The 12591-nt window shown below is 43.5% G+C and overlaps 1 long non-coding RNA gene across 1 annotated transcript; it reads left to right on the forward strand.

Moving 5' to 3' along the window:
- The first annotated feature begins 7681 nt into the window (after nt 1-7681).
- On the forward strand, nt 7682-11433 carry LOC309374889. Its single transcript, XR_014170750.1, has 3 exons — nt 7682-8524; nt 9199-9307; nt 10444-11433. It is a non-coding gene; the product is annotated as an uncharacterized lncRNA (long non-coding RNA).
- Nucleotides 11434-12591: the final 1158 nt, after the last annotated feature.

Below are 12591 nucleotides of genomic sequence, written 5' to 3' on the forward strand. Positions count from 1 at the left end.
CTGAACTCCAAAGCCTACCCTAATGGAAAAGTGAGCGGGCCATTAAGAGGAACATGGCCACCGGTCTGAAAGTCACGATATCCTTCAGCGCTGCTGCTATTAGTAAACTGCCTGAAATGCATTTTTCCACAACAGGAAAGTTTTATTTTGGAAACGAAAAAAATCGCAAAACAATAGAAATCCCATTATCTGGCTTATTGAAAACTCCCAGCCAGCTACTTTTGCTGTGGCCTCGCTGGGTCATTACAAGGGTGTTTTTGCTCACGACAGATTCCCCCCTCCCTTTTGCTTTATTTATTTTTTTATGTTTCTGCGCCATTTCCCCACATAAAGCTGTCTTATACTGGATCAGACTATGGTATGGTTTCCAGATTTTTTTCAGTGAATCCGGGGACACTTTTTTTGTTTTGTTGAAGCTGAGTAGCAACAGGGAGTCAGTAGTGGGGATGGTGACCCTGGGCCCAAGCACACATGAATATCGTATAAAGGTGCAAAGACCTTCTTTCGCACCCTATGAAACATAAATGCAGCTTTTAAAAAAACTGGGCAATGGCGCACAGCCTGCCCGTGACCCCTGAGCCTTTCCTGATCTCCTTTCCCTTTCCCCCTTTGTTTTGACAGATCAGGGAAGGCTGCCATGACACAGGAAAAATGGCAGGTGCATGGCAGCGAACAGCTCCTGAAGCCAGCCAGAACCAACTGCACTAATAGGCTGGCTCCGGGCTGCTGCCGCTGCCACGTTTCCCAGGGACAGATTTGCAAATCTGGGGACATTCCGGGGACGGAATTTGTCTGGGGACAGATTTGCAAGTCTGGGAACTAACCGGGGACATCTGGTAACCCTAGACTATGGAGCTACAGCCCTTTCCCTCCAAGGACCTCAGAGTAGCTCATCTGTGGTTTCCAGCCCTGCTTAGCACCGGCAGTTGTGTGTTATGATGTGCCTTCAAATCCTTCTCTCGGTAAGACACAAGCCACAGCTTCAATGGTTAGAATGCACAGCTGATTTTTAAATGGCTCTCAGTCCCATATCGGCATCATCCATATAAATGTGGATATGTGACACGAGGCAAAACACTTCCTGTGTATCAAGACCTGGGACAGTTACGAATATTATGTATCACTGTGACATGGCAGAGGTAGCCCAGGGAGGCAGAATCTGCTTTGTGTGGGAAAGTTCAGGGTGGCAAGAGAGGATATATTGTTTATTAATATTCTTCCTAACTTGTGCTAGCAAATTACTTTACTTAGCAGAGTTTACATTCCCCTTTTTATATGCACAGCAGATAGCTGGTTGCAGGCTCGTGTGAGCCTCTCACTATTATACAATTCAGTCTGTCTCAGATTGAATTGTACATTCCTGGTAAGTTCCCTTGAATCCCTCTTTAAAAAATGAAGACGCCACAATCTTATTCAAAGTCAATAAAAAAGTTTACTCACATCAGTTCACAGTTGGATTCCTGAAGGCAGACTTAGTTACAAATATGTACATGTGGCTCTACCACATGGGGGAATAATCCCAGTGGTTCTGCTAGCTGAGAAGCTAGCAGAGCATTCCTAGCTAAAAAAACTGGTCAAATAAAGAAGGAAGTCAAAAAGAGAGAGAGAGTGCTGTGTGACTCGTCCTTTTGTTACCTGGACAGGTAAGGTCACACCCACCTCTAGTCACATGCAAAGGAAGGATGCTCCAGCCCAGGAGGAACAGGAAGTTTCGACTGGCTGGACCAAACATCTCCTTACATGTCCACTCTAGGAAAACAAGGAATGTTGTATTTGACTGCCTCTCATGGATCACATCCTATAGTCTGCATGTGATTGTATGTGATTTGGGAAGTGGCTGCCATCTTATTCCCTTTCAGGAAGGGAGTCACCCAACTAGGGCAGCCATTTTAATTGTAAAAAAGAAGAAGAAGAGGACACGCATCATAAAAAAGAGAACAAAAGAGATTTGCACATGCTACTTTGTACATGTAGATGCAAACCTATACGCTATTATAGAAATGCAACACACCCGGTTAAGAGTGTGTGCTCAGACACTTGAGTGGGAATTTCAAGACCCTTCTACCCTCCCTTCTTATGGTTATCTTTAAACTGGACTTAGACCAGACAGCCCTTCAGATGCAAGACTGGCCCTATGTAAAGTAGGACACCTGGCCACCAAGTAAGCAATAGCTAACAGAAAGCTCCTTGAGCCAAGACTCAACATCTGAAAGTTCCCTGATTGGATAACCTGACAATTTTAGGCTCAGCTAGCTATGGAGAGCATAGCTCAATTTAATATGAGACGAGGAATGAAGGTGAGGTTGAAGATAAATGTTAGATGCATATATGCTTGTCGCTGCTGAAAATAGAACAATCGACTAGATGGAAGTAGCTCTGATCCAGCAAGACAACCTTTGCATTCTTGAGGTCTTAGATTCTTGATACAGAAATTGTGTGTGTGTGTGTGTGTGTGTGTGTGTGTGTGAATACAGGCATACCACAACACCATTCATGATTCTTATAATGGGCGGCATAGATTTCCTCCCATTAAACTTATAAACATCCCCACAGAGTGTTGGTTGGACTAAGTAAATTTTGTTGGTATAATTCCCTTTAGTCCCATATCAGTAATCTGCACTTGGCAGTTTACGGAACTTTGATGGCTGTACCAAATTTTGTGTTCAATAAAAGATAACACGAGAGATCATTAGAGCAGCTATGTCAGATTAAATGTATTTTCTTGTACAGGAGTGAAGTCCCTTCAGTAACCTTTGCAATTTACTGTAGTCTCACAGAGAACAATATTTTCCCAGCAGACCTCAACACAAAGGGCCATTACAAAATGTGATTCATATTTCATACGTTCAGAAACGTTCCACACAAATTACAAATGGAGGCTTTATTGCAGTATTTATGTTCTGTTACCAACAAGTTATGTATAAGTAATATTATGCATCCCAGGGTGCCTGGCCTACACAGCTTGCATTTATTAGTTACTTATACTTTGCGGTTAAATACCAGGAAACTTATGTTACTTTATCTGGAAGCACACAAAAATGAATCAGCAAAACCCCACACACAAACCCCACCATGATGGTTCTGAGATTTCCTGAACGGATAGGAAAGAAGTAGTCTGCCTAGTTATTTCAGTGATGGGGCCTCTCAAAACATCTCTCTCTTCTAAGCCTCACTGTGGTCCACATAGGAAGGAATGTTTATTCTTACTCCAGAGTAAGAGTAGAGTAAGAGTAGGACTTGGTCACTTTCCATGAGCCCATGGTTAGGCTTATCTGCTAATATGGAATGCTGTGGTTACGATGGAGACTATAGGATTGCCAATCCTGAATCCAAATATTCAAGAATCTGTATTTTTGTATATTGATTCTTGAATATTTGGATTCAGGATTGGCAATCCTGAATCCAAATATATACTGGAACCTAAAATATACTGGAACCTAAAGTTCCGCACTGGTTGTCACCATTAGAGATATTGAGTGTAAAGAAAATTAATATGAGAGGAAATTGGATAACTTATGGTGAGTTAGTAATGAAAGAGGGGGGGAAATGGAAAATGAAGCCATATGAACAAGTTAAAGACTATGTGTATGATTGATTGCATTATCTTCAGGTAAATGAAAGGTTCAAAATGGACCTCAAAGAGGGGATATACAGAGAAAGAATCGAAATTTCAAACGGAGATAATTGATAATGATGTTAAGATATTGTCAAAAATGTACAAAATACTTTTGGAATGGCAAACAAAAGATGAGGAGATAAAGTCGGTCATGATTCAATGGGCCAGAGATTTTGGTTATAATATACAATTGGATGATTGGGAAAAGGTATGGAATGATAATATGAAATTCACTGCATGTACGGCGTTAAAGGAAAATATTATGAAAATGGTTTACAGATGGTATATTACACCCGTAAAGTTAGCAAAAATGTGTAAAACATGTAATAAGTGTTGGAAATGTAAAGAAAAAGAAGGTTCATTTTTTCATATGTGGTGGGAATGTAAGAAGGTAAAGGGTATCTGGGAAATGATATACAACGAATTGAAAAAGATGTTTAAATATACGTTTGTTAAAAAACCAGAAGCCTTTTTGTTAGGAATAACAGGAAGAGAGATAAAAAGATGTGATTATAAACAGTTTCAATAAACTGTTACAGCGGCAAGAATACTAATGGCCCAAAAATGGAAACAAGAGGAACTACCGACCTTGACTGAGTGGAGAATGAAACTTATGGATTATGCAGAATTGGATAAAATGACTGGAAAAATTAGATATCAGAAAGATCGCAAATTCATTGAGGACTGGGGAAAGTTTACGGAATATCTGAAAACTGTATGTGATGAACAGACAACGCTAGTGGGTTTTAAAGAGGCTTTATGATAAACCAAGGTATATTGTAAGAAAGAAACTGAGATGGAAGGTTATTATCAAATTGGCAATACTACATAGAAAATGTGTAAAGATATGAAAAATGGATGATTGAAGGAGGCACTGTGGAAGTTCAAAAACTATAAATTGGTAAACAAGGTTGTCAAAATTATTTGTTAAAGAAAAACTTTATATATATATATATATATATATATATATATATATATATATATATATATATATATCCCAAATATTCAAGCATCTGACTGGGACTTGGGGACCTTTCTGATCCTGGGGTGCAGAATGTTTGGGAGGCAGTGAAAACAGTGCACCCCTCTTGCTTGGGTGAGGCCATTTTGGGTGCATCTGGAGAGGAGCCCAGCACAAAGCCCATCTATTCATGGTGTATGGCATAATAATAATAATAATAATAATAATAATAATAATAATAATAATAAAACAGCCAAGAGATGGTGGTGGGGTACTTGTGGACGAAATGGCCTTGCCTCTTGTGTTTCTTTGAGCTGGCCCAAAAGCAACAGTGCAACAGTGGAGGGCCAGACCATTTATTTTCTGGCTAGTTAGAAACTCAGGCACAATACCAATTTAATCAGACTGTGTTCTATGGCAATAATATTCAAATTTTCAGCTTTCTATGGGGAACACTTTTTCATGTTTACTTTGTCAGTTTGCATTTCTTAGTGCAGAAAGTATTGATCTGATGCATAGAGATCTTTCCTATTCTACTTGATTCAAGAGGGTTCTGGAAGCTTCTCTGTGCAGTGGCGTAGCGTGGGTTGTCAGCACCCGGGGCAAGGAAAGTAATTTGCGCCCCCTAACCCGTGGATTTGTGCCCCCTAACCCGTGGATTTGCGCCCCCTAACCCTAACCCCCAGATGTTGTGCCCAGTGCGGCCGGCCCCCCCTGCACCCCCCATGCTACGCCACTGTCTCTGTGTGAAAGAAACTTCAGGATGTTTGGGTTATTCCTTCAGAGAAGCTGAGTACAGCTGGTTTAAACTGGTTCTGTTATCCCTTATTCAGGGTCATGCTGACTATAACAAGAGGCCAGAAGGAGCCTGGGTCTCCCACTTTCTCTTTCTATCTCTTTTCCTCCTGGTGTGGTGTTCTGTATATAGTCTTAAGGTTTAGTCTTATCCGTTGCTTTTTTTCGAAAAAAATGTTTAGGGCTACTCTCATTTTCCAACAGTTGAAATACTGCCCCTCAATGAGGCCAAACTTAAATTCACAATATGTTTAGGGGTATGTGTCCCCCTGCATCCCCCCAGAAAAAAGCACTGGCTTTATTATAAGTTATTGTAAGTTTAAGTTAAGTCTGCTTCAACTGGATTTCTTATGGACAGTGCCAATCCTGAATGTGCTGGATTTGTGACCATTATGCTCATTTGTCTTCAGTAGCAGAAAAGCTCTGATGAATTACATACAATTGCCTCTGGTCTATTTTTGGGGAAACCTGCAATGTGTTAAAATTGTTACTCTGCTAACTATACATTGGAATCTACTCTGGATCAATACTGAGTAGAATTTCAGTGACATACTTGCCTGTGAAGGAACCTCGAAGCTGCTGTCACCACTGAATTATTGCACACTGCAGAGGATTCTGGGACATGTTGTTGTTGGTTATTTGCAGATTAGTTGGGTTGCAGAAGGCGTGCTGGGGAGACTACACATTCAAGAAATGCAAAAGTAACTTTTGCTTGGTTTAATAACAAATAACAAAAACTCCTTTTACACTAAATTGCATTATATCAATAAGTGTGACCCATCCACCAGGGTACTGAGAGAGCTACTTGCTGTTTATATACTATACCCAACAGCTTAATCAACATAACTTAACAGCACCTGCTATACTGTTTCACAGCTGTAAAACTAGGTCAATGTTATTTGCTCTGGCCCTTAAAGACATACGCATCTTGTGGAACAGTAATGAAACCTAAAATTTAAAGAAACCATTCAACAGCTGTACAGTACACACTCTAACATGCCCTCGGACATTCCTCAGATGAAAATGGGGTTATTTCTCACACACTCCCCTCTGGCCAATTGATGCTCCTTTAGCCCCCTATTCCCCACCCCTCTGCAGAGCATGCCCTATCAGGAGTAGGGTGAGTGCCCCCCACCACCACACCAACAGCTAAAATGCCCTCCACCATCCTGAGAAAACCCCTGAATCCTGATTTTATTTTAAAGGTAAAGGTAAAGGGACCCCTCACCATTAGGTCCAGTCGTGACCAACTCTGGGGTTGCAGCGCTCATCTCGCTTTATTGGCTGAGGGAGCCAGTGTACAGCTTCCAGGTCATGTGGCCTGCATGACTAAGCCGCTTCCGGCAAACCAGAGCAGCGCACGGAAACACCGTTTACCATCCCGCTGGAGTGGTACCTATTTATCTACTTGCACTTTGACGTGCTTTCAAACTGCTAAGTTGGCAGGAGCAGGAACCGAGCAATGGGAGCTCACCCCGTTGCGGGGATTCGAACCGCCGACCTTCTGATCGGCAAGTCCTACCTATTTATCTACTTGCACTTTGATGTGCTTTACACACACACAAAATGCACACAAATTGTGCTCCACTCTGCTCCCTGTTTCTTTCTGCCCAGGGCAACCCTGTCCAATGCTTGCCTCTCAGAGCTGACATGTCTCACAGGGCTGGGCCTCCAGGGCTGGGTGCTGTCCAGCAACTGCTACAAGCTTCCCAAGGTGGGAGGCTGGCAGTGGAGCCCATGGAAAGGCCACGGAAAGGCAACAAGATGCTCCCTCAGGGAAAACACTGGCTCATCCTCCTTCTTAAGCTAATCCAGAACGTGGCAGCTAGACAGGTGACTGGGAGCGGCCGCCAAGACCACATAACACCTGTCTTGAAAGACCTACATTCGCTCCCAGTACGTTTATGAGCACAATTCAAAGTGTTGGTGCTGACCTTTAAAGCCCTAAACGGCCTTGGTCCAGTATACCTGAAGGAGCGTCTCCACCCCCATCGTTCTGCCCAGACACTGAGGTCCAGCGCCGAGGGCCTTCTGGCGGTTCCCTCATTGCGAGAACTGAGGTTACGGGGAACCAGGAAGAGGGCCTTCTCGATGGGAGGGCAAATCAGATGTCAAGGAAATAAACAACTATCTGAGTTTTAGAAGACATCTGAAGGCATCCCTGTTTAGGGAAGCTTTTAATATTTAATAGATTATTGTATTTTAATATTCTGTTGGAAGCTGCCCAGAGTGGCTGGGGAGACCCGGCCAGATGGGCGGGGTATTAATTAATTAATTAATTATTGCCAGCAGCACTGGTGAGGGACATTCTGGCATCAAATCAGAAGCCAGGATGACTTCCATAATTCCAGGACTGTCCCTGGAAAATCAGGACACTTGGTGGGTATGCGCTAGTCATGTGCATAGCTTCCTGAGCCTCACGATGAATTGCAAGTATACCCAAGAAAACTTCCAAGGACTGCTGCAGTGCCTCAGAAAGGCATTGTCTGAAATCTGGTGGGCTGTGATAATAATTGGCAAAGCCCCCCTCCCAACAATGAGCTGTGTGCTTTTTAAAAAAGACATTCATTTAGGTTTCAGTATTCCAAGCCGTCTTGGGTAAATTGTGGGTTGTGAACGATGGACAGGGCAAGAATGGAAGTTAAGCAGAGCTGACTCAGTGACAACTGTGATCATATGCTTTCCCTGCAAAGCAATTATAAATTCAGCCAAGCAGACATCTGATGCTGCAATATTAATTTCAGCTCACATTCACCGGTGACTCCTGTCACAGTATTTTTCCTTTATGCAGGTAAATCACCTGTCAAGAACCACAGTGATGCCATCTTTCTCAGGATGAACTCATTAGTGGTACTGAAGAAAGGGAACAACAGACTGTGGCTTTGTGTGTATCTCGACTCAAACACACTTCAGAAACAAAAGTGAAGAATGTACATGTGCAGCAGGAGTCAGGGTCATGCTAACCAGCACCTCAGTGCATCCATCAGAATTTCTGTGTGGCTTCTATGTGCCTAAACCCCATACACACGTAGTCTCTTGTGATTTGTACTTCTGTTTCCGTAGTTCTGATGAACATGCAGGGATTGGAGTCAGAGTCAGAAGGCAAGATCCTGACCCTCCACCAATATAAGCTGGTTTGTCATCTGAATAGGGTAGGCCTGCCATGTTGTTGTTTAGTCATTTAGTCATGTCAGACTCTTCGTGACCCCCTGGACCAGAGCACGCCAGGCACTCCTGTCTTCCACCGCCTCCCACAGTTTGGTCAAACTTATGCTGGTAGCTTCGAGAACACTGTCCAACCATCTTGTCCTCTGTCGTCCCCTTCTCCTTGTGCCCTCCATCTTTCCCAACATCAGGGTCTTTTCCAAGTCATACATTATACCACAGTCTAGCATGACCTGTGTTTTCTGAATTTATCCCTTGAATGTATTACCTTCCCGCCGGAGCAGTACCTATTTATCTACTTGCACTTTGGCGTGCTTTCGAACTGCTAGGTTGGCAGGAGCAGGGACCGAGGAATGAGAGCTCACCCCGTCGCAGGGATTCGAACCGCCGACCTTCTGATCAGCAAGTCCTAGGCTCTGTGGTTTAGACCACAGCGCCACCTGCGTGTCATGGACATTAGAAGGCGGCTAAAACAAAAATCTGTAAAAATGCAATAGGGCAATCCAAATTCCTCATTAAATTTAACCGAAAAACAATAATCCCAGTCAAAAATAACAACAATAGCAGGGGACAGCAGCACACCACAGCTTGTCAGCTATGAGCCAAGGTCTTTTAAAAGGCTGTTGATGAAAACCTGGGCTTGTTGTTGAATCTCTCCCAGGAAGAGGGCTTCTCCCGATGCTGCTCTGGCTGGAGCGGCTTCCATGAGGCTGCAAAAGGGGAAGCAAAGACCACAGAGGAGGAGGCAATGGAAGAGAAAAAGAAAATAAGTCAAAGGTCCCTTTTTGGGTGCCTGGTGGGGGCGGAGGCAGAAACCTAGTGGTGACAGTAAGAGGGAGAAAGTGACAAGAGCAGCCAGCAGCAAAGTGGAGGAAAGGAAATATGATAGAAACGTGTGTAAGAATAACCATGGCAATTGGGGTTGAGGCTGGAGAGTACCTTGTCCAAGTCCCTGTCAAAAATGGTAGCACATCAGATCTTAAAGAGGTCTCTTCCAGACTGGGGTTTACTGTGGCTGTCTTCCATGGACGCAATAAAAGTGTGTTAATGGTGGGTTTATTCTGCTTTATTAGTTGTTCTGCAATCTTTCCCCAAGGCTACCACATTATAGCTGTCTGGAGGGGTTCTAGTAGCTCCGTTTAGGGAAGTTTTTAATGTTTGATGCATAGCTGTCAAGTGTCCCTTATTTGAAGGGACAGTCCCTTATTCCAGCGCCATGTCCCGCTGCTGTCCTTTTTGATGGATGTCCCTTAAATGATGTCCCTTAAATTTCAAAGGAAGCAGCTCCTCTCCCTCTCTCCCTGCTGACCAGGGAGGAGGGAGGCTCCAATTGTGTTGCTTGGCTGTGTTGCTCACCCAATAATAAGTCTAAGAACGACTGGGGCGGGGAGCTTGCATGCCTTGTGTGTGGCTAGTTAATGCAAGCTGAGAAGGTTTTTGAATGCTGGACGCCATTTTGTTGCACGTGCTCCTGCAAACTTTGCAGTGCAAAGCCAAGCTGGGGAGCCATCTTAAGTTGAGGCTGCATAGGCCTTGTGGTGCATGTGATTCAGATTCTATTCAGTTGAACCTCTGGTTACAAAATTGGTTGGACAGTGTTCTCGAAGCTATCAGCATGAGTTTGACCAGACTACAGGAGGACAGGAAGACTGGAGTGCCTGGAACAGGTGAGGCTGCAGGTCCCTTATTTTGGCTGCTGGTCCCTTATTTTCAAGGCTGCTGGTCCCTTATTTTCAAATCTGTAAGTTGACTGCTATGGTTTGATGTTTTATTGCCTTATTATTAATAATAATAATATTCTGTTGAGAGCTGCCCAGAGTGGCTGGGGAAACCCAGCCAGATGGGTGGGATATTATTATTATTATTATTATTATTATTATTATTATTATTATTATTATTATTTTAGTGCAATGAAAGTGGGACATCCTGAACCCTAGACATTTGTGGTGAGACAAGTTACAGGATTTCAGCAGGAAGCTATAGGATAGGCACTGACGGGAAATGAAGTGATACAGCCAGCCTCAAACCTTTGCAGGTAAAGGAACATCTGTACACATCTGCATCGCTCAGTAAACCTACTTTTCGTCTCCAACAGTCTGGCCAATGAATGCAAAGTCACCAGAATAATCAACAAAAACAAGGCGTTATTTTTAAAAATGTTAATATAATTAATAATACGAATAAATATGCAAAATGAATGCATTTGCTTTTGGTTCCAACAAACACACAGCATGCACCTTTAGGCTCTCTCGCTACAGAATTTCTCTGGCTATGGATCTTGGAAATCTACGTTAATGTAGCAATAGAGCCTTGTGGCCTGTAATGGATTTCTCATAAATCTGGACTGACCATGAATGTCAAAGCCGTAGGCATGGCATTATGTCCACTATCTACAGTATATCAAGGAAAGATATCACCCCATTTGGGATAATCACGGCAATCATCATCTCCAGCGTGTTAACCGCTCTCGTAATGAATAGTGCTGTTTTAAAAGCTTTAGAAATAAATGGAAGTCTTTTGTTTCCGAGTCCAGGTAAGTGGTGGTTAGCCAACAGTATGTGATACTTCATCACAAAGACATGTGGGAACAGAATGCATGCCAACACGTCTGTTGTGCATTATGAAGCCTGGCTTCCTGCCAGCCTGAAGCCATTTACTTTGTAGGCCTTGAGTCATTTGAATGGGAATACTCGAGAGTAACTCGCTCAAGGGCTGAAGCTATGGATCGAACCATTCACGAAAACAGCTTCTTAGTTAAATATTTATCTTTAACAGCAACTAAAGGATCATGAAGGCAAAACAGTTTTGACTTGCAAAAATTGCTTTCCCTCCACCTTTCTAACCCAACAGACTTTCTTGTAGTGTATCCTTCTTGTAGTGTATACCTGAAGGAGCGTCTCCACCCCCATCGCTCTGCCTGGACACCAAGGTCCAGCACTGAGGGCTTTCTGGCAGTTCCCTCACTGCGAGAAGCCAAGTTACAGGGAACCAGGCAGAGGGCCTTCTTGGTAGTGGTGCCTGCCCTATGGAACGCACTCCCATCAGATGTCAAAGAGATAAACAACTATTTGACGGTTAGAAGACATCTGAAGGCAGCCCTGTTTAGTTTTTAATGACTGATGTTTTATTGTATTTTAATCTTTGTTGGAAGCCACCCAGAGTGGCTGGGGAAACCCAGCCAGATGGGTGGGGTATAAATTATTATTATTAGTAGTAGTACAGTCATACCTCGGGTTACCGCCGCTTCAGGTTGTTTTTTTGGGTTATGCACCTGCCCAAACCCGCAAGTACTGGAACAGGCTACTTCCGGGTTTCAGCTGTTGCGTATGCGCAAAAGCGCCGAATCTCAACCCACACATGCGCAGACGTGCCGCTGCGGGTTGCGAATGCTGCGGGTTGCGAACATGCATCCCACACGGGTCTCGTTCGCAACCTGAGCATTCACTGTAGTAGTATCCCTCCTCCTCCTGAATATGTTATGTATTATTACTACTATTTATTGCAATTGTATAACGCTGTTTATCTGAAGATCACAGGGTGGTTCACATCAGAAAAATACAAAGCGAGATCACAAAATACATAATAAAACAAAAAGAAACCAATGACCCCTTCCCTCACGTGCACATTTAAAAAGCCATAGAATGTCAATCAGCCAAACACCTGGGTGAAGAGAAACGTTTTTGCCTGTCGCCTAAAGATATGGAACAGTGTTGCCCAGCGAGCCTCCCTGGGGAGAGCATTCCACAAATGGGGAGCCACTGCAGAAAAGGCCTGGTCTTGCGTTACAACCTTCAGGAAGGTCGCCCATTGCAGAGATAAACCTCTGGAGGTATGGTGCTGTTCCATCAGTCCACTCAGCTCTGTCGAGAAACTCTGCATCTCGAAGTGTGACTTAGGTGGGTCTCAAGTTGCTGTATCTTTTCTCTCAGCGAGGCAACCAGATTCCACTGCCCACAAGTGTACTTTTGCACGTTCTCCGACATGAAGACAAACATGGCACAGGTGTTGCAGGTCGCTGCAGCAGCTCCCTTTACCTGCCATGTCTCTTGGTTCT

The sequence above is a fragment of the Podarcis melisellensis genome (assembly GCF_964234715.1).
Source record: "Podarcis melisellensis genome assembly, chromosome: 7".
NCBI classification, from domain to species: Eukaryota; Metazoa; Chordata; class Lepidosauria; order Squamata; family Lacertidae; genus Podarcis; species Podarcis melisellensis.